This window comes from Abramis brama (assembly GCF_963993115.1).
Source record: "Abramis brama genome assembly, chromosome: 5".
Classification (NCBI taxonomy): Eukaryota; Metazoa; Chordata; class Actinopteri; order Cypriniformes; family Leuciscidae; genus Abramis; species Abramis brama.
Genome location: NC_139967.1, coordinates 35,699,462 through 35,724,007, shown reverse-complemented (window position 1 = coordinate 35,724,007; position 24,546 = coordinate 35,699,462). Strand labels below are relative to the sequence as shown.

General features: G+C 37.6%; 1 protein-coding gene across 2 annotated transcripts in view; it reads right to left on the bottom strand.

The window, feature by feature from the left end:
• The window catches only part of specc1 (sperm antigen with calponin homology and coiled-coil domains 1), a 171,341-nt gene that overhangs the window by 81,695 nt on the left and 65,100 nt on the right, over positions 1–24,546 (bottom strand). The window lies entirely within an intron of this gene.

The window sequence follows — 24,546 nt, the reverse complement described above, 5'->3', positions numbered from 1 at the left end:
AAATGCTGTTTTCTGTGCTACAAATTAACTTTGCATGTGCATCAAAAGGATAAGGACTCAGGCTCGAATTGATACGGTAAACCCGAGGCTATCCGTACTGTTTATCACTGTGTATACAAGTGCTGAGGAAGCCTCCAGAGCTGAAATTCAGATACGGTAATAGGTGCACTGTAAGCTGTAAACAAATCACAACTGACTGAGCCATCCGACCAATCAGAGTAGGCTCGCAGAATGGAAAACCGTTATCCGAATGGAGAAGAGTTTTCAGACTCTTTGAGAAATAAGGTGATGTGCAATGTATATTATGAGAACCAGTTTTTTTACCTTGGATGCATGTAAATCTATTGAAGGAGACCTTAAAAAATATTAGGAACCTTTAAAATAGCATAATAGGGGCACTTTAAGTAAAATCAAATAAAAATAGCAATATAAAGTTTTAAGTTACAATTGCATGACGTAACCTTTACCGATCTGGTACCGATCTGGTCTCCTTGTTTAGGGACCAGAATATCATAGACTTGAAGTGGGCTCTTTTTACTAGTTCAGTCACCACCCAGCAACATCTTAAAGTAATGCCCTGGCAACCACCCAGAGTACCCTAGCAGTGTGGTGGCAAGTTCTACATGTGCAAGAAGCAATCAAATTTCTTTCAGAAAATTTAATAATCTAGTTTAAAGAGCCATGACATCATCTTCACTTAGCCACACTGGTTGTTTAGCTGCAGTAATGTGTTTTATGAATAAAAAATAGCAATAGAAAATAGAAAATTATAATACAATATCAATCTATGAAACTGTTTACTGTTTAGTGCTGTGGTAAGATGAAGCATTGAATAGGAAATGTGGTGGTACAGTTAAGGCTGGCAAAGCCAGATGATTGATTTGAAAGAAAGAAGCTCCCTCTCTCTCTCATATAACTCTAAGAAGATTGTTCTGAGTGACTAGATAGAGTTATTCTTATTCAGATTAATGTATTTAAGTTTCCCTTCCCTATCTGAGAGCTGAAAGTGAATGAAACACTCCACTGGGATAGGCTGTGCTGGGACCAGAGATGCTATAAATCTATAATCTACCACTCTCACACACCATATCCATCAAAGACAGAACCAGGACGCTCACTCCTGCATTATACATTACCATTTTCATCTTCAGCAACATCTAATTTCTCAAAATTGCTTTAAAACGTTTAAGAATGGCTTCTTATAGAATAAGAACATTTTAGATGTAGCTTATGACTCACACATATAGATGTGGGAAAAAAAAAATCAGTCATTCATTGTGAATGAAAAACCTTTTAATTTGGTTCTAAGCAGTTCAACCTTAGGCAAGGCAACCTTATGTTTGCTGCATAACAAGCAAAGAATGAGATTAGAGATTCTCTTTTCCATTAGTCTGACTAATGCTTGGGCAGTGCCATTTCTACACAATCTCATCTTACTACACTGCATGAATCACCCTTTACTGAATTCAACTATTCCATCCTCGCTGACCTCCCCCATGTCAGGGAACATGCCAAGAATGCACACAATAGCCATGTTTCAGTCAAGAACGCATAGTACGAGCTGCAACTTGGGAACTAAGTTCACTCAAGCAGTTAAATAGAGCAAAAAAGCAGAATTATGCAAGCAATTGATTAATGACTGACCACACAAAAGAACCTTAATTTGTGTGCAAGACAAGCTCTTCCTTACTCCAAATGTATCTGTGCTTGGCTGCCCTCATGCTTGAATGACTATGAAAACTTTCTATTTTTAGCCTTTGGAAGGGGACAGGGAAAGAAGAAAAACAAAAAGAGAGACAGAGAAAGCAAGATAGAGATGGTGTGGGACTGAAAATGTAAACATCAAGCTAATGCATTTGCAAAACAGACTAATTGTGCGATGAAAGAGCCAACAATGAAGGCTTGAGAAAAAACTAACAGAAAGGGAGAGTCCTTACTGAAAAGCAGCACTTCAGCTTTGTGTAGAAGATCAGACTGTGGAAGATATGCATGTCTGAGTCATCTGTCCATCCTTAATCTTGAAAACCAAAAGACAAGGTCTGTATTGTCCTACTGCCACTAAGCAGAGACTGTTATTGGTACATGGTAAATAAAATAGGACACTTTATTCAGAGACAAATTTATTCAACATCACAATGAATGGGAGTTTGGTTTCTATATAGCCAGTAATGAATTCACTCTAATTTGAGTTGGTTAAGTGCATTAACATGACTGAAAGAAAGAGCTCAGTGTTGGCTGAGCTGCAGCTAATATAATCATCTAAGAATTATGTTGTTTTCTTATACATGAAAGCATGGGGTAAGGCCAAAAAGAGAAGCCAATGAAAGCCAAAATCAACAGCTCAGACTACAATAATATGACCATAACAGCTATTGTTATGCAAAATGGGAATGTTTCCTCTTAGCATGAAACAGCATTACCAAATAACATTTTACTTGTAAAAAACCTTTTCAGTCAAAATGAAATATGTTTCACTGCATTATGTGGACAGTGCATTCAATCATCTGCTGGTAATTGTGGATAAAGTTTAGAATTACAGAAATAATCATCACAAGACTGGACATCTTTGATGAAGTGCATCATGAAATTACCCTGGAGTAATTAACTTTGACAGAGGGTTGACAGATAAGTAAGCAAAGTCTTGGGCAGTCAGCTGACATGGCATTAAGTATCAGCAGTAAAATTATGTATTTGTAAAATGGGTAAAGAATTCTTATAAACTCATGTTTAATGCCTAATAAAAAACCTTCAGCCTCAGGGCTGGACTAATGTTTTCCAAGCAAGTTTACTGTATGTAGTAGCAAGAGCCTAAAAACAATTCCTGGTTCTCTGGCACATCTTCCTATTGTCCAGCTAGTAAATGAGATGGGCATATTGTAGCTGGTTGTAAACATGGAAATGTAGCCAGGGAGTAATGCTGACATTCCACTCCACATCCTGCATGTAGGGGAAAATGGAATCAATGACTTTCCATGTGCGTCAGAACAATGACACACTTTGGCCATCCTGAATAGTGAGAGCATCCGTGGAAACAGAAGCGAAAGTCTTTTATGATTCTCATATCACTATGCCAGTCAGGGGGACACAAAAATCTAAGTAGTCTGAGAAAATGTCCAAAGAACTTTAAAATCAAACCAACCACTTGAATGAAAGTGTGGTTATAAAGAATTGCATGATGAATAGAAAGATACATTTAAATATTTAAAGTTATCAAACAATGTGTTAAAGTGAATGGGCCCTATTTTAACGATCTGAAATGCAAGTATCAAACGCGAAACGCAAGTAACTTTGTGGGCGGATCTCGGGCGCTATTGCTATTATAACGGCGGGATAAATGACTCTTGCGCCCAACGCAAATCTAAAATGGGTTGATCTGAAGTAGCTACATTACTCATAGGAACTGCTGCGTCTGTGTAGATGAGAGAAGCAAAATGTATGTGCATTGTGCACACGCTACATTATGGCCAAGCAAGCGCCCTTAAAATAGCATCAGAATAACGCGCCACTGACTTTAGACTAGGTTTTTCCTGGTCTGTGGCGGAATTGTTTTCTGAAAAATAGCACTAGGGAACGTTTGCGCCGGAACACACCTCCTCTTTTCACTGAACCGCCCCCGGGAGCTTCAAGGTTCATTTCCTAATTTACAGACGTGCGTCTGTGGAGGGAAAAGTCTGCTGTGCGTCGGGTGCAAAATAGGAATGATACATGCATCGGTGTACAAAGTCAATTGCGCTGGGTGCAAGATAGGGCCCCACAGTGTGTCATTCTTTGTATCACAGATTACTTAAAGTGCCCCTATTATGGATTTTTGAAAATGACCTTTCATGTAGTGTATAACATAGCTCTAAGTGAATGAAAACATCCTGCAAAGTTTTAAATCTGAAAGTGCACCGTATTTATAGTTATTGTCTTTCAAAAGTAAGAGTCGACTCTGAGTCAAAGAAATTAATCGTTTTTCAAATGAGTCATAAGCTGTTTCGTTGTGACGTCAAGACGAAACGTTAGCATATTGCCCGTCCACTTATTGCGTGCACACACCAGGGAAAACTTGAACCTCAAACACTGCAGATGATTCCTGTGGATACTGGACAGCATCATGTCGATAAGACGCTGTGCTCTACAATGTGAAGGTAAAGCCAGTTTTTTTTTCACTGCCCAAGGACGTGCATGTGAAGAATCAGTGGTTAAAATTCATATTTACCACAATACCACAGCAGTATAATCCTAAACTTTTGCTGTGTTCCCTTTATTTGACCAGTTACTGGTTAACTCACATTATTAGGGCCCAAGCCCTGAAAGGGCGAAGGCCCTATTGTTTTCGTAAGGATTATTAGGGCCCAAGCCCTGAAAGGGCGAAGGCCCTATTGTTTTCGTAAGGATTATTAGGGCCCAATTCAAATTTTTTATTTCTCTGATTTTATTTCTACATTTCAAGACGTTTGAAGGCCAAAAAAGGATAAGAAATAGCTTTAAAACCATGTCAGTGGGCAGTAGATTATTTGTCAATACCTGCTCTCACTTCTTATCCATCACTCTTTCTTTTTCTCTCAGTCTCCTCATCTTGCCCTGTCTCTTCCCCTCCTAAAGCTGAACTTTAATTTACTGAAGGCTACAAATTGTATATTAATTCTCAACATGTACACATTCATTATTAATCTTGTGCCTATGATGAAAACGGCTTTGTTAATGCTAATGTCCCCTCACAATGACAGTAAACTAATTATTAGTCACATTACATAGGCCTATTTTCAGTTCAAAATGGCGAAATTCGACAAAAGTATATTCATTTGCCTGATTATTTTTTGTCATTCGTTTCACATTTATGACCTAAAAAAGCTGTCAAATATGAAATGTTTAGTTTAGCTACTTACATCTTATCTCGCACTTGACGCACGTAAACTGAAGCGTCAGTCGCTCTGCTCAAATTCGCGCGCAGCAGCTTCTTGTGAACATAAAGCCCGCCTACTTTGATTTGATTGGTCATCTCAAATTTTCTGACATTGACGAGCACCACAGACCAATGAGACTCAGATGAACACACACACACACACACACACACACACACACCCTGTCCTCTGTTTCTGACATGCGCTCTGCTCGGCGCCGCTGCGGATTGAAGATGAAGAACGCGCTGAATCTGATTATAACAAGACTGAAGCGAACACTATTTCATATAGCCCGTTGGGCAGGCCGGTTATGCTTTTTGGTAGCCCGACTAAAAAACACAATAGGACGTCGGGCAGGCGATTTTGCGAGCCCTGTATATATATATATATATATATATATATATATATATATATATATATATATATATATATATATATATATATAACTAAAGCCACCGGGGTGGCGGTGTCACCGGCTTGGGCCCTCCATCGCTGCTCGCAGCTATATATATATATATATATATATATATATATATATATATATATATATATATTTACTGTCTTATCATTGTTATGTTGATGATACGCAGCTCTATATTTCTTCACACCCTGACGAAACAAAATTAACGGAATGCACAGCTGACATAAAAAACTGGATGACTAGCAATTTCCTACTACTTAAAAAGAGATTCTAATTATTGGACAAAAAACTTCCTCATGTAATAACCTAGAATACTGTCTAACACTTGATGGCTGCTCTGTCAAGTCCTCATCGTCGGGTGTGCCCTTTGATACCAATCTTTCATTTGAAAGTCACGTGTCTAGTATCTGTAAAACCGCATTTTTTTCATCTTAAAAATATATCTAAATTACGTCATATGCTCTCAATGAAAAATGCAGAACAATTAGTTCATGCGTTCATGACAACAAAGCTAGATTATTGTAATGCTATTATGGGTGGTTGCACTTCACGCTTAAACCACACCATGTCTGTTCGTCTGGCTAGAGCAGAGCTAGCCCCCCGACTGAGCCTGGTTTCTCCCAAGATATGTATCCTAATCTTCCGTTTACATCATTTATCATTATTTACCTGTTTATCACTGTAAAGCTGCTTTGAAACAATCTGTATTGTGTAAAGCTCTATATAAATAAAGGTGACTTGACTTGATGTGGATGATTTTTCAAAAAAAAAAAGTATAAATAATCAAGTAAACCTTAGTTGCTTCAGTCCAGTAAGTGTTCATCTTTAAATGTTACTAATATAAAAGTTATTTGTACATTTACTATAAAAATCTATAAAAATTTCAAAGCAAAAATACATTTTTACAATTATACTAAAAACGCTTTTTTTCCAGCAAAGTTTTGATCATGTTAATTATTTAGAGGCCTAAGAAATTTGCAAATCAAATGTGATACAGTAAGCTTTATAGGGTTAAAGTATGGGTATACGTTTGATTGTATAACTTAAGAGCAGTGTAGGGACTTAGAAAAGAATGAAGTTTATGCATTGTATGCAGAAAAGATGATTGCTGTGGTTGGTTTAATTTGCATTTATCAACACATTATGTGGTTTGTGGTTACTTTTCATGATTAAAATGTAATTATACAAATATTTTAACCACGCTGGTTATCCATAACAAAAATTTTTTTTAATAGGAAAAGTATTTAAAATCCATAAAAGGGCCTTCAGCATAGACTTAACTCCTTGTTGGGAAAACGTCCTATACTTTCTGGCCTGATGTATGACAGAACAATCTTCTGTGCAATCAGCTGATGGACTCTTAGCGCTTTCTCATTTATGAACCAATTGCATTTCAAGCCGCCAACTCAGATACTGAGTCAGCCGTTTGATTCTGCTTGGATTATTGCCCCAGTCTTGTCATTTAACAGTATGTTGCCTCCATTTACTGCACTGCATGACCTCCCGCTTTGGTCAGCTTAGTCATATGGTAAAAATTTGCGCAAGTAATTTAAAGTCAAGTCACCTTTATTTACATAGAGCTTTATACAATACAGATTGTTTCAAAGCACCTTTACAGTGATAACAGGAAAATTATGCATGTATGTGAGTCAGTTCAGTGTTGATTCAGTTCCGTAAAGATCATCAATTATTAAATTAGTTAATTTCATCTATAAAGCAGTTCTGCAAAAAAAATGATGTCATAGTTCAGCTCAGTTCAGTTCTCATTCAACAGCGTCAGTACAGTCAGATCAATAATATTGTTGAATATTAAGTGTCCTCAACTAAGCAAGCCAGAGGCGACAGTGGCAAGAAACCCAAACTCCATCAAGGTGACAGAATGGAAAAAAAACCTTGGTAGAAACCAGGCTCAGTTGGGGGGCCAGTTCTCCTCTGGTCAAAGAATGAACAAGAAGGGCCCTATTTTAACGATCTAAGCACATGGTCTTAAGCGCAAGGCACAAGTGCACTTAAGGCGTGTCTGAATCCTCTTTTGCTAATTTAACGACGGGAAAGTGGTCGGCGCGCCAGGCACATGGTCTAAAAGATTTGTCCCCATTCTCTTAATGAGTAATAGGTGTGGTTTGGGCGTAACGTGCAAAAAAACAATCAGAGTGTAATTTCCCATTCCCTTTAAAAGCCAGTTGTGCTCGCTGGTGCCATGGCGAATTCGCTATTTAAATGGCGGAATTTGCAAGCGGAAAGACTGAATGTGTCTCCATAGAGCAAACGGATCTGCTCGTGCGCAAGGTTAAAGCGTGCAAGCAAACCATCTACGGGACAAGCCGGATTCCACCATATCTTTATGTACACAATATGAATCTTTTACATTGTAATCCTTTTATTTTTAATATTTGGCTAGTTTGTGTGCTGATGGGCGTCCCTGTGTATGTAAGTATGTAAACGCGCCCTTTAACCCTCTGGGGTCTAAGGTGTTTTTGTGGTCCTTGAGATGTTTTGACATGCCCTGACATTTGTGCTTTTTTCAGGTGCTTACAAACATATTAATGGTAAAGGTGTCATTACACTCTATTCAGCACAAACAGGGCTACCATAATATTTGAGAGAATAATGTTTATGCATGGGTGTTCACGCGACTTTTGACTAATGGATGTTGTCGCCTAGAGTTTTCGCTTCAAAATGATCTGAAAATCATCCTGCCTAATCATTCACATAAAACAATACATTGATTTAAATTTTGTAAGACACTTTTTGTTTGGAGAGGCAATATGCGTGGGGGCGTGAATGATCACGAATAATGCTATGATTCACACCTGAGAAGACAATGACCTGCATAATGAGCTGCATAATGAGCTGCATAATGAGCCTTTCAGTCAGGTATGTCACTGAGAGGGTACCACAAGAAAGAATGCGAGGACAAAAGAAATAAAATCCAAATATAAATGAAAGTCAAAAGCACATTTTTAGTACATAGTCATACCTGGAAACTAATCCTGTTCAAATAGGCTATATAGGCCATTTTTACAGAATTGGTTCAAAGTTAGAGTTGGAAACTAGGGATGCACGATAATATCGGCACAACATCGGTATCGGCCGATAAAAGCTTAAAATGACCTTCATCGGCATCGGTCGATATGAATATTTCTGCCGATGAGCCAAACCGATAGGGGGGCGTGTTTCATGTGCGCGCGCAACGACCATGAACGTAGCTTGAGCGCCAAAAACTTAAACTTACAACATGTCAGCTGTGTGGAGGCATTTCGAGATCTGTCAAACAGATAACAAACTTGCTATTTGCAATATCTGTAAAGCACAAGTGATGCGAGGAGGCGTAAAACAACAGTCTTTCAACACTACAAATATGATTACACATCTTAAGAGCCGTCATCCTGAGCAGCACCAAGACTTTTTGAAAAGTAAGAAGGAAAAAATGCCGGCAAAAACCCATCAGCAGCCTCTACTTCAGTCCTTTGACAAAGCTAGAAAATACAGCAGCGACCACCCAAAGGTAAAAGATCTTAACGACAAAATAATTGAATTTATTGCTCTTGATAACCAGCCGTTTAGCGTGGTGGAAGATGTTGGCTTCAGGAGGCTAATGATGCACCTAGAGCCGCGGTATGCTATGCCTAGCCGGCGCTATTTTTCTGACGTGGCCTTACCTGAACTCCAGAGTGTTGTCGCCAGTCACATTGAAAAGCTCCTTGCCAGCGCGTGTCACATTAGCTTCACCACGGACATTTGGACATCAAGCGTGAGTCCTGTAAGCATGTTGAGCCTCACTGCCCAGTGGATAGATGAAGATTTCACCCTTAAAAAAGCTGTCCTACACTCACAGGAATGCTCCGGTTCTCACACAGCAGCTGCAATTGCGTCCGCATTTGAAAGTATGTTTGGGAAATGGAAAATAGAAAGAGAATGAGTGCATGTCGTGCTGCGTGACAATGCCCGTAACATGGCTAAAGCTATGATGGAGTTTGGTGTGTCAAGTCTACCGTGCATGGCACACTCACTGCAACTGGCGGTGAATGACGGTGTCCTGTCTCAGCGCAGCGTGGCAGATGTTGTGGCCGTGGGAAGGAGAATAATTGGACATTTCAAACACTCCCAGCTGGCATACAGTCGACTGGAGGATGTACAGAAAGAGCTTGGAATGTCGGTAAAACGACTTCAACAAGATATCGCTACCAGATGGAATTCGACATTTTATATGATGCGAAGCTTGGTCGAGCAGAAAAGGGCACTAGGTGCTTATTCCGCTGATTTCGAGCTTCCTGCAACTTTGACGGCAAATCAGTGGGGAATTATAGAAAATATGATCACACTTCTCGCCCCCTTTGAGCAGCTGACCAGAGATATAAGTTCTGCAGAGGCCTCTGCTGCTGATGTGATCCCCGCGGTTGTGGCACTGACACGACTGCTTGGCCGGCCGAGTGACACGGACAGAGGAGTGCAGACTACCAAAACTACCCTGCTGGAAGCCGTCAATCATCGCTTCAACGGTGTGCATTGTGAGGCACTTTATTCTGTTGTAACCATGCTTGATGCCCGCTACAAAGACCGGTACTTTGATGAGGAAAAAAAGAGGAGTGCTCGCGACCTGTTGCTCAAAGTTTTGGATGACATGAGCGGCAGTGCAGATGCCAGCACAGAGGATCCCCCAGAGAAGAGGACCCGAACAGGATCACTGCTGGATATGTATGACGAAATTCTGGAGGAGAATGTCATGTTTGAGGAGCAAGACAAGACCGCGTCAGCGTCACAGGTAAGCATAAAACATGCACAAATGTAGGTTATTATTTAAAAAAAAAAAATTTCACTTTTGGACCGAAAGCATCCTAATTAATGATGCGACTTTCGCTATTATTATTCTGCAATGTCATAACATAGATAATCGCCTATTTATTATCATAATTCGCTATGTGTACGGTAGTAATAATAAACGTGCAACTAATAAATCATTTGATTTCTGGAAAAAAACGTTAGAGCTCTGTTAATGCCTAAAGCATAAAGTAAAAAAAAAATATATATCCGTAAGTAATATTTTGGTATTCTGTTACTTCATAGGTCATCTCATACCTGGCCGAACCCACAATTCCCAGGAACCACAGTCCATTGGAGTACTGGAAGTGCAACCAGGCCCGTTTCCCTGCCCTCGCTCTTGCTGCACGCAAGTACCTGTGTGCGCCCTGCACAAGCGTTGACAGTGAACAGCTTTTTAGCATTGCCTCTGATGTGATGGATGAAAAGAGAAATCGAATGGACGGTGAAAAAGCAGAGATGCTCATTTTTGTTAAGAAAAACCTACCTCTGGTATTAAAAAAATAGCTGAACAGAAGCCTACCGGTCAGCCGAAGTTGTCACCCTAGTTAGTCAGTTAGTGACTGAAAAGGTTTGCACCACTCAAGTTCAAGTAAAGGATAAGATGTCCTTGTATTTTTATTTTATTTTTTGCAATACAGAGAGCATATTGTTTGTCACTGAGTTGTTACCAGACTGTCTGTGGCTCACAAGATAATATGTGGAGCTTGGTTTTAAGTTTGATTATACTTTAAAGTGGGTCCTCAGGACTGAAGTGGAGGTCTGGACTACAGCTGCTTGTTTTATACACTTAAAGTGTTTTCTGTAAGTTTCAGTACAATGTCATGTTAACCACTATGTTGGGGGAGCATTTGGCAGACCTGTTCCAGTAGGAAAAGATGTAAAAAAAAAAATATTTGAAAATTTATTTGTATTTATTTTACTCTTAAGGACTGAAGTTTCAAAGTCTAAACTTAAAAATAAAATGTTGCACTGGCATATCATTTATTCTCCAAGTGAAATAATTTACCTGTTTTTCAGGGGTGAATGTCTGTCTACATTTGTAAAATAGTACATTTATGGTAGAATCAGTACAGAAGAGAGACTTGGATTTCTCTTCAGTAAAATTAAAGTGTAAATATATCAGGCGAAAAATTTGTATATATATCGGTATCGGTATCGGCCAAAATTATTTAGAAAATATCGGCATATCGAATATCGGCCAAAATCCAATATCGTGCATCCCTATTGGAAACATTTTGAATTTTTTTTTGTTTTTTTTTCCACAAATTTTGTATGCATGCAAATTGTATGATATCCAAGGAAAACATTTCTAGCAATTGTGCAGTTCATTCTCATACTGTATTTTCAGAAAGTTTTGGAATATATCGTCTCCCCAAATGTGTCACTAATAAAAAACAATAATAAATAATTTAATGAGAAGGCTTATATTGACCTATTAATATTTTGTTTACATCTATCATGTAAATATATTTTTTGCTATTTTATTAAAAAGTGTTCACATGTAAATCAACAACAATTACAATTTTAACAATATTTCAAGTGTAATCTTTCTTTTTAAAAAGTATACATTTTATCATACGTATTTCAAAGTTAAGGATTCATTAGTTTGAATATAGCCTACATTGGAACAAACACAATAATAACATCTTAGTTGATGACTTTATTTTTGACAAAACATACTACAGGGTGGGCCATTTATATGGATACACCGTAATAACATGGGAATGGTTGGTGATATTAAAGTCCTGTTTGTGGCACATTAGTATATGTGAGGGGGCAAACTCCTCAAGATGGGTGGTGTGTACTAATATATACTAATGTGCCACAAACAGGACTTTAATATCACCAACCATTCCCATGTTATTACGGTGTATCCATGTATATATCCATGTATATATTTAACATATGAGCAGTAATTGGCGAACAAAAGCTTATTTGATGTGGCAGTAGTCTATTTTACAGTAAAAACTTTATAATCTATCCAAAACTAGTCAACGAAATGTTGTCTTTCATATTTCGTCTCTAACATATCGTTTTTATGATATATTAGGGCATATAAATAGACTATAAATGTTAATTTGCAGTTTAATACGTTGCTTAAACAAAGACATTTTATTTTTAGACAACATATTTCAGTCGATTTTTACTAATCTCAGTACAGCACTATAGTTTGGTAAAAGCTAAACTAGTAGATGTGTTCATGTTCATGTAAAAATAACATGTTTACTAATGTAAGTGCCTGTAACAGCGCGCATTTGTGCCGTTCATTCATTCACACACAGAAACGCGATTCAAATTTAATTCTTTTTTAATTCTTTATTCTTTTTGCGGTTTACAGACACTATTCCAATAACGCGATTAGAACAAAGCACTTAAGAATAAAGAACTTACTATTCACAATCCTCAGCTGGATCCGTTGCTCCTCGAAAATGAAACTAAACCAGCACTTCTGAGGTAAATTTTCCAGGATTATTATTACGATAGTATTATTCCTCACAGTGACGCAAGACGACATAAAGTACATTAATCTGATTAAACTTGATGTGTTTTATCGAGTTGATGTGGGTGTTCACAGGTTTGCATGGATTGCCTCAGATCATTTGCGTTTGAATAGCGCGCGCTCTCCATAGGCATGTTCACATTAGCAGATAATGAGCTGAAATGAGAACGACTGACATCTTTCTCTTTTCATACAGATTACATAAACAGAGAATATTTGTTTTCGTTTTGAATTAGATCATTTAATAGTAGACACTTAAATGATTATAAAGATATATTGCTCATGCCTGAATGAATAGTATTCACTGAGTTTTGTTTAAGTTTAGAGACATGCTCCAGAAAAAAAGAGACTGAGAGGCAGAAAGCACACCCTGTTTATTTTCTTCATTTTACAAAAGCACAATGTTTTGTTTCGATTGTAAGTGGACACATAAAAAGTAGACAATTTACAGTTTATTTTTTTCATATTTCTTAAGTCTGTATGACCATAAATGACGGAGTATTTTAAGTCTATTTTGCTGCTATGTGAAAAAAATCGAGCAAAACGCACCGGCACGTTTGCCGACCCCAGAGGGTTAAATAACAAAAAAAATACTGCGCCATTGACTTTAGACCAGGTTTTTGTTGGTCAATGGCGCAGTCTATTTCAGTTGCCTCAAAATAGCAATGCGCCTGAACACCTTGTTTTCAAACCAGCATGCCCATGGGCGCACAGATGGGCGCAAATGCATTTGCTATTTAAACAACGTGGCGCAGGACGTGAAAATGATAACTGCGTCAGGCTGAAACTAGCAAAAAAACACTTGTGTTGCGCTTGGCGCTGCATTGCGCCGGGTGTATAATAGGGCCCGGTGTGTTAAACAGAATCAGTACCAGATTAAATGGGAAAAAGCAAGCGAGTACATAGTGCTTCTGTCTGAGTTTACTTCGGGCTAAGTAAGGACAGCTAACAGAGGTGGAAGAGGGGCTGTATTAAATCTAGGCAATTTGTAGCTACAGTGAAATGTGGATTGTTAAGCTTAGTACCACTTGAGGACAGAAGTCCTGACCTACCGCTCACCTTTCTTTATAAGATCTGAAGTGGTATAAAATGATTAATGGACACTGAGCAGAGCTGCCTTGATAAGAACATTTTAGCACTTGGTTCATACATACTTATTCTTGGTTCAAACCCAATCAAAATGCACCAACTTATTCTGGGAGAGGAAAAAACAAGCCAGATATAGCCCTAGAATAATGTTTCTTCAGAGACAAAAAGACCAAATAATAAGAGAGCATTTATGTTCACTAGATTTTGATTTCATTCCATTTCTAATTTTGAAATATTTCTGCTTTGTGCATTATACTTCTAAAACATCTCTCTCAAATAATATTAAGCCTACCTATTTTCACTGGGAATAATAGAAAACAGAACTTCATGTGCACTGGGACAGATGTGACAATGAACTTGACATAAGTAGAGCTTTAACTTCATTTTCTTGCTCATCTTTCAGCTAATAGCAAACTGAGGGTAGTCTTTGCAACCTTGTCCAGAGAATGAGAGGAAAATACCAACTAAGCAGCTTCAATGGGTGAGTCAAGCCATCCTTTGTCTGTTGACTGTGAAAGCTTTTTAACACCATCACTTTAACGTAACATGACAGGAAACAAATGATTTCGGTAATGAACAAATAATTCAAAAAGTTTTATAATTATTTGCTTATATCATGGTGATTTTATCTTGTCTTTGCAAACATAATTGATACTGCATCTCTTTATATGATCTAGCTGCACAAATATACTTTTACTTGTGCTGGGATACAACACCCGTAGACTAACAAGATAGAGAAGTAATTCAAACATGACACACCTGAGCTGGCAAACATACAGTGTAACACTGTACAAGAGAGTATGTTAACTACAGTGAATACAACTCTAATATCAGCAACAGAAAAAACAAAAACAAAGAAAGAGACGGAAACGCATTAGCTATGTTTCCTTCCACCTATTTTTATGCGTATTTTGGGATATTGCATAATTTTTTATCATCTGCATCTGAAATGCTGTTTTGGTCATTCTGATATGCCTGACATGCAAAGTCTGTTGTCAAAGTGGTTCGGTATAATTACCTCCAAGAATGGTCTTACACGACTCCGTTCCAAAATAGCAGGCATCCGCCTCAGACCAGCCTCAGATAGCAAGTTAACATAACATGATGATTTTGTCTTCTTCGACCACTGATCTATATAAATTATTTATTTATATATAAATCATTTATATAGATCAATGTCTTTGACTCACTGGATGGAAACGGTGCTTTATTCGCAAATATTTTATGCAATATTCCAATTTTGCGCATAAGTAAAATTTGCGACTTTGGATGGAAACATAGCTACTGTATTGATAGACTTTTTAGGACTCTCAGTAGCTGCGTTTACATGGACCCTAATAATCTGATTGTAACATTACGTTTACATGGATACCTTTTGTGTCAATCAGAATGAAATCATTCAGATTTATGAATCCGAATACTGTTTACATGACCACTAAATAAATTGATCGGATTGATGTGCATGTTTATAGACCCTTTTACAGTTGGTAAACATGGTGAGGTATCTGTGTGGGCGGGGCTTAGCTGGAGGCAGAAAGATCCCTCTGGCCGCTTCACTAACGTTAGCTTGCCAGTTTTGTTAGCTTGTTTTTTAACAATGACTGGAGAAAATCCAATTTTATGCAAGGTCACTCACTGTCCAGGGCCGCGAAAGTTAATTTTAACAGACGGAACCAGATTGGCCGACCCGTACACTCAGTTAATGGATGGACGATCTGACAAGGATTAACGTTAACGCAACCTCCGGTTGAGAAGCCTGCTCTACACCTGCCCGATAGAGAAACTGAGCGTAAAGAGAAACTGAGGGCATATACATCTTTAGATGCCTATAACTATGTGCTGAATGGCCACATTCAAGACTTGGGTGGTAGGATCCGCAGTTCTGCCTAGCCAGCGCCACGGCCAGACACAAAGACGACAATGTAAAGAGTGACATTACGGTGCAATTTTAATTATGTGAATATTTTCTTGACATAAAAATTACAGATACAGCATATTCATTTTTTAACTATGTATTTGATTACCCTTTCTTACCAGGTTCTTCAAAAAGTCTAGTCCCAATCAATCAAAACAACAATCATAGATGATTCACAAATAATCACAATAATTTAGAAAACATTATGCGATAAAATGTAAAATTGGAGCCTGTACTCCGTCGATTCTACAACCCCAAATCAGAAAAAGTTGGGACACTGTACAAATTGTGAGTAAAAAAGGAATGGAATAATTTACAAATCTCATAAACTTATATTTTATTCACAATAGAATATAGCTAACATATCAAATGTTGAAAGTGAGACATTTTGAAATGTCATGCCAAATATTGGCTCATTTTGGATTTCATGAGAGCTACACATTCCAAAAAAGTTGGGACAGGTAGCAATAAGAGGCCGGAAAAGTTAAATGTACATATAAGGAACTGCTGGAGGACCAATTTGCAACTTATTAGGTCAATTGGCAACATGATTGGGTATAAAAAGAGCCTCTCAGAGTGGCAGTGTCTCTCAGAAGTCAAGATGGGCAGAGGATCACCAATTCCCCCAATGCTGCGGCGAAAAATAGTGGAGCAATATCAGAAAGGAGTTTCTCAGAGAAAAATTGCAAGGAGTTTGAAGTTATCATCATCTACAGTGCATAGTATCATCCAAAGATTCAGAGAATCTGGAACAATCTCTGTGCGTAAGGGTCAAGGCCGGAAAACCATACTGGATGCCTGTGATCTTCGGGTCCTTAGACGGCACTGCATCACATACAGGAATGCTACTGTAATGGAAATCACAACATGGGCTCAGAAATACTTCCAGAAAACATTGTCGGTGAACACAATCTACCGTGCCATTCACCGTTGCCGGCTAAAACTCTATGGGTCAAAAAAGAAGCCATATCTAAACAGGATCCAGAAGCGCAGGCATTTTCTCTGGGCCAAGGCTCATTTAAAATGGACTATGGCAAAGTGGAAAACTGTTCTGTGGTCAGACAAATCAAAATTTGAAGTTCTTTTTGGAAAAATGGGACACCATGTCATCCGGACTAAAGAGGACAAGGACAACCCAAGTTGTTATCAGCGCTCAGTTCAGAAGCCTGCATCTCTGATGGTATGGGGTTGCATGAGTGCGTGTGGCATGGGCAGCTTACACATCTGGAAAGGCACCATCAATGCTGAAAGGTATATCCAAGTTCTAGAACAACATATGCTCCCATCCAGACGTCGTCTCTTTCAGGGAAGACCTTGCATTTTCCAACATGACAATGCCAGACCACATACTGCATCAATTACAATATCATGGCAGCGTAGAAGAAGGATCCGGGTACTGAAATGGCCAGCCTGCAGTCCAGATCTTTCACCCATAGAAACATTTGGTCCATCATAAAGAGGAAGATGCGGCAAAGAAGACCTAAGACAGTTGAGCAACTAGAAGCCTGTATTAGACAAGAATGGGACAACATTCCTATTCCTAAACTTGAGCAACTTGTCTCCTCAGTCCCCAGACGTTTGCAGACTGTTATAAAAAGAAGAGGGGATGCCACACAGTGGTAAACATGGCCTTGTCCCAACTTTTTTGAGATGTGTTGATGCCATGAAATTTAAAATCAACTTATTTTCCCCTTAAAATTATACATTTTCTCAGTTTAAACATTTGATATGTCATCTATGTTGTATTCTGAATAAAATATTGAAATTTGAAACTTCCACATCATTGCATTCTGTTTTTATTCACAATTTGTACAGTGTCCCAACTTTTTCTGATTTGGGGTTGTAGAACCCAACAACACAACAAGATGACATTTAATAATAATAATAGTAATTTAAGCTCTTTATTATGTAGTCGAATCTCTGCTGGTTTGTATTAGCCGCCTCCAGTTTTCACTCTGTTTTGCCTCCAGCTAGCGCCGTGACGTAACTGTGACATCCATGCAAAAGGGTCAATTGGAATTGATCTTATGAAATGCGTACACTCACGAATATACTGAGTTTCCTGCTGTTTGAGCACATTTGAGAACATTCCAGTTTCGGTTTTCAATCCGATCAAGTGTCTACATGTCCTATCGAACAGATTAGAAAAGGTTTAAACCACCCCCTACAATTCGAATGAAATTACAATCGGATTTGACCAATTCATTCCGACTGACGTGGTAACATATGACTTTTTCATTCCAACTGTGCTACTAGTCTGATTACAATCTGATTATTAGGGTCCATGTACGCAGCTACAGATGAACATGTAACCCCGTCAATCGGAATGAATTTGCTAAATCCAATAAAAAAAAAAATTCATTCAGATTATAAGGGGTGGTTGACACCGGTTAAACACTTGATCAGATTAAAATACACCTTGTTTTGGGTGCGGGAAGGGGCATTTTTACTGATTGATAAATATAAGCAGCACAGCACAAAGCTTCATGTGCTCGTCGTTTCCTAAATTAGGACCCGAAATAGATAAATATTAAGTCTGCTTTGTGAAACAAGGGGGAAAAAAGCAATCTAAGAGAATGGTTAGTATGCTCAAATAGCAGGAAACTCTTTTTTGCAGGGATTTTGTGCAATGTGCGCATGTCAAAAAATCTATTTTGATTTGAAGCTAGTGATATATAAACACGCACATCAACCCAATCCCTTTATTTAGCGGTCATGTAAACACTACATTGGGATTCATCAATCTGAATTAATTAATTCTGATTGAAACAAAAGGTGTCCAAGTAAACATAGCTAGTGTGTCCATGCTGAATGTTTGTTTGTATGACATTGATTCAGGTCAGACTGTTTCATATTTATCAAAATGATGCTGCTCATTCAATACAAGTATAAAATATGAGAGAAAGAACAAAACCTAGTAGAAAGTGTTTTTTGATGAAACACATACACACATCTCAAAAGGCATGTCATATGCATCAAACTGAACCTCTTTCAACTTTCGAATAATTACTGAGAAAAAAATTGGTAACACCTAAGTATACAGTAATAGAGTACTTACAAATCATTAACAAAATATTACGGTAGTTTATAGTTAATTCACTGAATGAATTTGTATATAGCCTATTATTATATTAACAATGTAGAGACTACAATATATTAACTATGAATTATTTATAAACTAATAGTTTGCAAATAATTTGTGAGTACTTCATTACTGCATAATTATTATAAAGTGTTACAAAAAAGGTCATCGATCCTGGCCCCATACCTCGACTTACACGGTAATATTTTTAAAAATGTTTTTAAAAGAAGTCTCTTATACTCAGCAGGGCTGCATTTATTTGATCAAAATACACAAAAAACAGTAATATTGTAATATTATTTCAAATTAAAATTGTTCTCTATTTGAATATATTTTAAAAAGTATTTTTTTCCTTTGATGGCAAAGCTGAATTTTCAGCAACCATTACTCCAGTCTTCGGTGTCACATGATCGTTCAGAAATCATTCTAATATGCTGATTTGATGTTCAAGAAACATTTCTCACTATTATCAATCTTGAAAACAGTTAATATCTTGTGTGGATGCATTTTTAGGCTTCTTTAAAGAAAAGAAAGTTTAAAAGAAAGAAAATTTATTTTTTGTTACAATGTTAAGGTCTTTACTGTCACTTTTGATGCATCCTTGCTGAATTAAACTATGCATTTTTTTTTTCTTTAAATAAATAAATAAATAAATAAATATTTTTCTACCATGGGAGAAATTCAAGCTTGCACCACCACCATCATTGTGCAATGTCTATTCAATGATGTTGTCTCTTTTATTTAGTCTTTTTAATAAAGTTTTTTTTCTCATCAAATTGATAAATGAGCAATATATTGACATATGAGATTAATTTCATTACATCAGCACATACCGGTAATTGATTTGATTACAATTTGCAGTTGATTGACAGCCCTTATTTGCATCCATTTGGCTACAGCAGGGAAGTGTCACTTTTAACCGTGAGAAAGAAAACTTGCTGATGGGTGAGGGCAGAGAGCTGTGCCCTTGAGCACAACAGCAGGTCACCACCCTTTTACAGGTGAAGCACTTTGCATAATCTCCCCATTAATCACACCTCTCTGCACATAGGACAGAGGCTCATTCAGTAAATACCTTATAAGACTGGAAATAATTTACCTCACACATTGTATGTACTGCACATGTATTGTATGTACTGAGTTCTGAATATAAATATCATCTGTTAAATTAACCTGTCCAAAGAGAGAGGATTTTGAATGATCTTGAAATAATTGTTTAAGCTTGCTTGTGCAACCATATTGTGTTACCATATTTTCTGGGCTAAGTTGCGCTTTTTTATCATCTGAATCGTGCTGCAACTTATATTCCCAAGCGATTTATATATAATGCTATTAACGTCAAGCACACAAATAAAGAGTGCGCATACAAGCACCCAAATATGCGTGACAAAACAAATCAGTTCTATCACTGCAGTCGAAGAAAAAACAAAACGTTACACAGTTCAGTTTGAATTGACTGTTGTACAGTTTGCAAATGAAAACTCCAATCCACCACTATAAGTTATGTTATGCACTGGTATTTTACATGATTTATGAATGTAATAATAAAATCCAACTTTCTGGAAAATACTGTGCCTACTGGATAAGACAAGTCGAAGTTGGAAATAAAGAATTTTTAACCACTAACTTTAAAGGGATAGTTCACCCAAAAATGAAAAATCATTAGCCGCTTTCCGACCAAGTAGTTACAGGAATTTAGTTCTAGGAACTGTCCACTTCTAAACAGTTCTAAGAACTACTCTCCCCCAAACTCGGTTTTGCTGTTTGCGTTCGCACTGGCCATAGGAACTGGTAGGAGGGGTAAGGGAGTGACGCAAGCACGGTAACTTTTATTTTGACGGCGCGATGGACCTTTATTTTGGCGGCGCTGAGAACGCCAGAGCAAACAATGCTCGCATTCTCTGTGTTTATTAGTTAGCGATCTGTCTAACAGTACTGTTTAATATGTTATTAGATAGAACTGTTATAGAAAGTAGACAATATATGAAAAAAAGGTTATTAGCCTATGCCGTGTGGTTGATGTCCAGTGTTGCTAGCTGGGCAGATAAACATAATCATGTTTGACTTGGTCCCCTCAAAGTTGCGTTGGATTTTCTCTTCAGCATAAAGGTTTAGAGACCCATCTATCACTGTTTTCCATCTTTGTATAGTTAGTTTATGGAGTAAATATATAGGCTATAATCTGTGTGTTTACATTCTAGCTGTTTTAAAAATGGCGGGTGCTGGTGCTCCGCGTGCGTTCGGCTAATCAGTGTACACTAAAGTCACGGGTAGTTCCTATAGTGCTGGTTTAGACCCTACTCTGAAGTAGGACCTAAATTAGTTCCTCCAAATGGAGTTCCTAGAACTAAAATCGTTCCTAGTTCTTGCGGTGCGAACACGCCGACATCCGGGTACTTTAGCCAATAGTTCTAGGAACTGTGAAAAGGTTCCTCCGGTCGGAAAGTGGCTATTTACTCACCCTCAAGTTGTTCCAAACCTGTATAAATTCCTTTATTCTGTTGAACACAAAGGATGATATTTTGAAGAATGTTTGTAACCAAACTGTTGTAGGGCACTATTGACTTCCATAGTATTTTTTTCCAATGGTGCCCCACAACTGTGTTCAGCTGAACAAAGAAATGTAAACAGGTTTGTAACAATTTGAAGGTGAGTAAATAATGACATAGTTTTTGTTTCTGCGTGATAAGATAGTTTAAAACTATCTTTATATCTTCATCATTATAAAAGTGTTAAAATAACTAGAAGTGTTTGAAACAAGTATCATGTTTACTCCCACACACAGATGAACCATCAATACTGTAGCTGTTCTCTTTGGAACAAATAGAAACATTTCTAAAGTTCAGAAATCCGGATTTTTTCCCCCTGTTTTCCTTCTGTTGTTCTCCAAAATAACTTTCACTGCTCACAAGTAGATACTGCACACTTACATGACTGATGAGCTGGACAAAGAAAACAAACAGAGCTGTTGTTCTAATGACCAGCACTGTTATTGCTGTGTTACAATCTAAATGCTCTCTCTATCATTTCCCCTCAACAAAACACTTGGCATCAAGGTTCAGTATTACACAGACCCTAAAACATGTGGACAATGTGCACCTAGTTGGAGCTCTCTTCAGTCCTTTTTTGTGCATGCATTTGCTGTCTTTTCCTCCAGTTATTCACTATTTTTCTAACCCACCCTGATGGACAAACAGCACGCGGTGTACAGGCTGGTTCTTTTCATTTCAGAACTGATCTGAAAATAGCCTCACTGTTGAGCCATATTTGAATGAGAGGGTCCTCTGAATAGCTGCTGAGCACAGGCACCAGTTCATTCTCCGCTCAGCTTACTGGAACGTCCAACATTGCTGCCATTAAACATCCAATCCGTCTACTTAAAGATAAACATGAATGGAATGAAGTTTAAAAGACACGTCTGATTTCTGTTTAAAAAAAATAATAATAATTTCATGGATTTTTGGGATAGTCTCTTTTGACTTCCTTCCTTGGTATATCTCAGCTGTAACAGAAGGGAATGTGTGGAAAGATAAATTGAGATTCCCCTTCCAATGAACCTCCTCATTCTCACAACATGAAGACAAACACCAGCTCTGACTCAGAGACTGTAACCCAAGCTAACCTAAAAAGAGTATTTCTGCTGTGAAGATTACTGGTTTGGAGTCTCTTCTCTCTCACTAGACCCAGGGGTTGGGGGTTTAAAATAGAAAATCTGATGTCTTTGAACAGTCAAAGAAAAAATATGTACAGTATTGGCAACCATGCATGAATTCAAACAGTATGGTCCAATATAGATGTAATCATTAGACAGAAAGAACCCACTTTGTTTTAAGCGTCTTTAACTGTACTAACATTTAAATTAATAATTTGATACAGTGTACTTATTGTGCATGCAATTGCAGCAAAAGTTTAACACAATTAATTGTACCAAACAAATTTTTGATTTTTGACATAAGTACATGGTAGTTAAATATACCCAATATAAAGTATCATTAAATATCATACATATAAAGTATAATTATAGTATAGTTCTTGATGGATTTTCTTGACATTTATAGTCCTCAGAAAAAAGAACAGAATGAAACCTATACTATACTGTGATCCAACTTTATAAACGGTAAGTGCATTAAAACTTTATCAAAGGTCCTATTACTCTAGCAACCACAAACCTCATTTTATTTAACTAGGCAAGTGCTCAAAACACTTAGCTGTGAATTAATTACTTCATACAGATCTGTAGTTCAGCAAAAATATTGGGGCTTGTCTATATTTAGTCAGACATGTTCCAACATACTGTATTTACTTTACTTATGTAGCATTGAATATTGCATGTATAATTATTTACTCATTAAATATTTATGCATTTGAAAAAAATAAATAAATAATAATAAATAAATTAGTGTTAAAACATTCAATTCCAGATGTGAGACATACAAATGTCATAGTAAAATCTCTAATAGGGTGATCTTTATGAGAGGGAGACACACACCTATGGTAAAGGGGAGGGTTTGCACTCTTGTCCTTGTGGAAACTCATTCTTATGACTGACTTAGCTGTCTGACATGAAGCAAGTGACAACAGATCTGTAGAGCAAGACTCATGGAAATTTATTTTTATTTTTCTACTTTGTCAAGTAAAGTCAAGTCACATTTATTTATATAGCGCTTTTTACAATACAGATTGTTTCAAAGCAGTTTTACAGAGATAACAGGAAAATAATGCAACAAAGTCTGTTTCCAGAAAATAGTGCCACAGTCCAGCTTAAGTAAGTTCAGTGATGTTTCATTTTTGTTATAAAAAAGTTATTAATTTATTTAATTTATATATTTCATTTTTATATATTTCATTTATATAAAAAATGATCATTCTAGAAGAAAATTTCAGACGGCACTTAGAGGCTTTTGCATCTGAACTCTTCATACATATATATACAGTGAGGAAAATAAGTATTTGAACACCCTGCTATTTTGCAAGTTCTCCCACTTAGAAATCATGGAGGGGTCTGAAATTGTCATCGTAGGTGCATGTCCACTGTGAGAGACAAAATCTAAAAAAAAAAAATCCAGAAATCACAATGTATGATTTTTTAACTATTTATTTGTATGATACAGCTGCAAATAAGTATTTGAACACCTGAGAAAATCAATGTTAATATTTGGTACAGTAGCCTTTGTTTGCAATTACAGAGGTCAAACGTTTCCTGTAGTTTTTCACCAGGTTTGCACACACTGCAGGAGGGATTTTGGCCCACTCCTCCACACAGATCTTCTCTAGATCAGTCAGGTTTCTGGGCTGTCGCTGAGAAACACGGAGTTTGAGCTCCCTCCAAAGATTCTCTATTGGGTTTAGGTCTGGAGACTGGCTAGGCCACGCCAGAACCTTGATATGCTTCTCACAGAGCCACTCCTTGGTTATCCTGGCTGTGTGCTTCGGGTCATTGTCATGTTGGAAGACCCAGCCTCGACCCATCTTCAATGCTCTAACTGAGGGAAGGAGGTTGTTCCCCAAAATCTCGCAATACATGGCCCCGGTCATCCTCTCCTTAATACAGTGCAGTCGCCCTGTCCCATGTGCAGAAAAACACCCCCAAAGCATGATGCTACCACCCCCATGCTTCACAGTAGGGATGGTGTTCTTGGGATGGTACTCATCATTCTTCTTCCTCCAAACACGTTTAGTGGAATTATGACCAAAAAGTTCTATTTTGGTCTCATCTGACCACATGACTTTCTCCCATGACTCCTCTGGATCATCCAAATGGTCATTGGCAAACTTAAGACGGGCCTTGACATGTGCTGGTTTAAGCAGGGGAACCTTCCGTGCCATGCA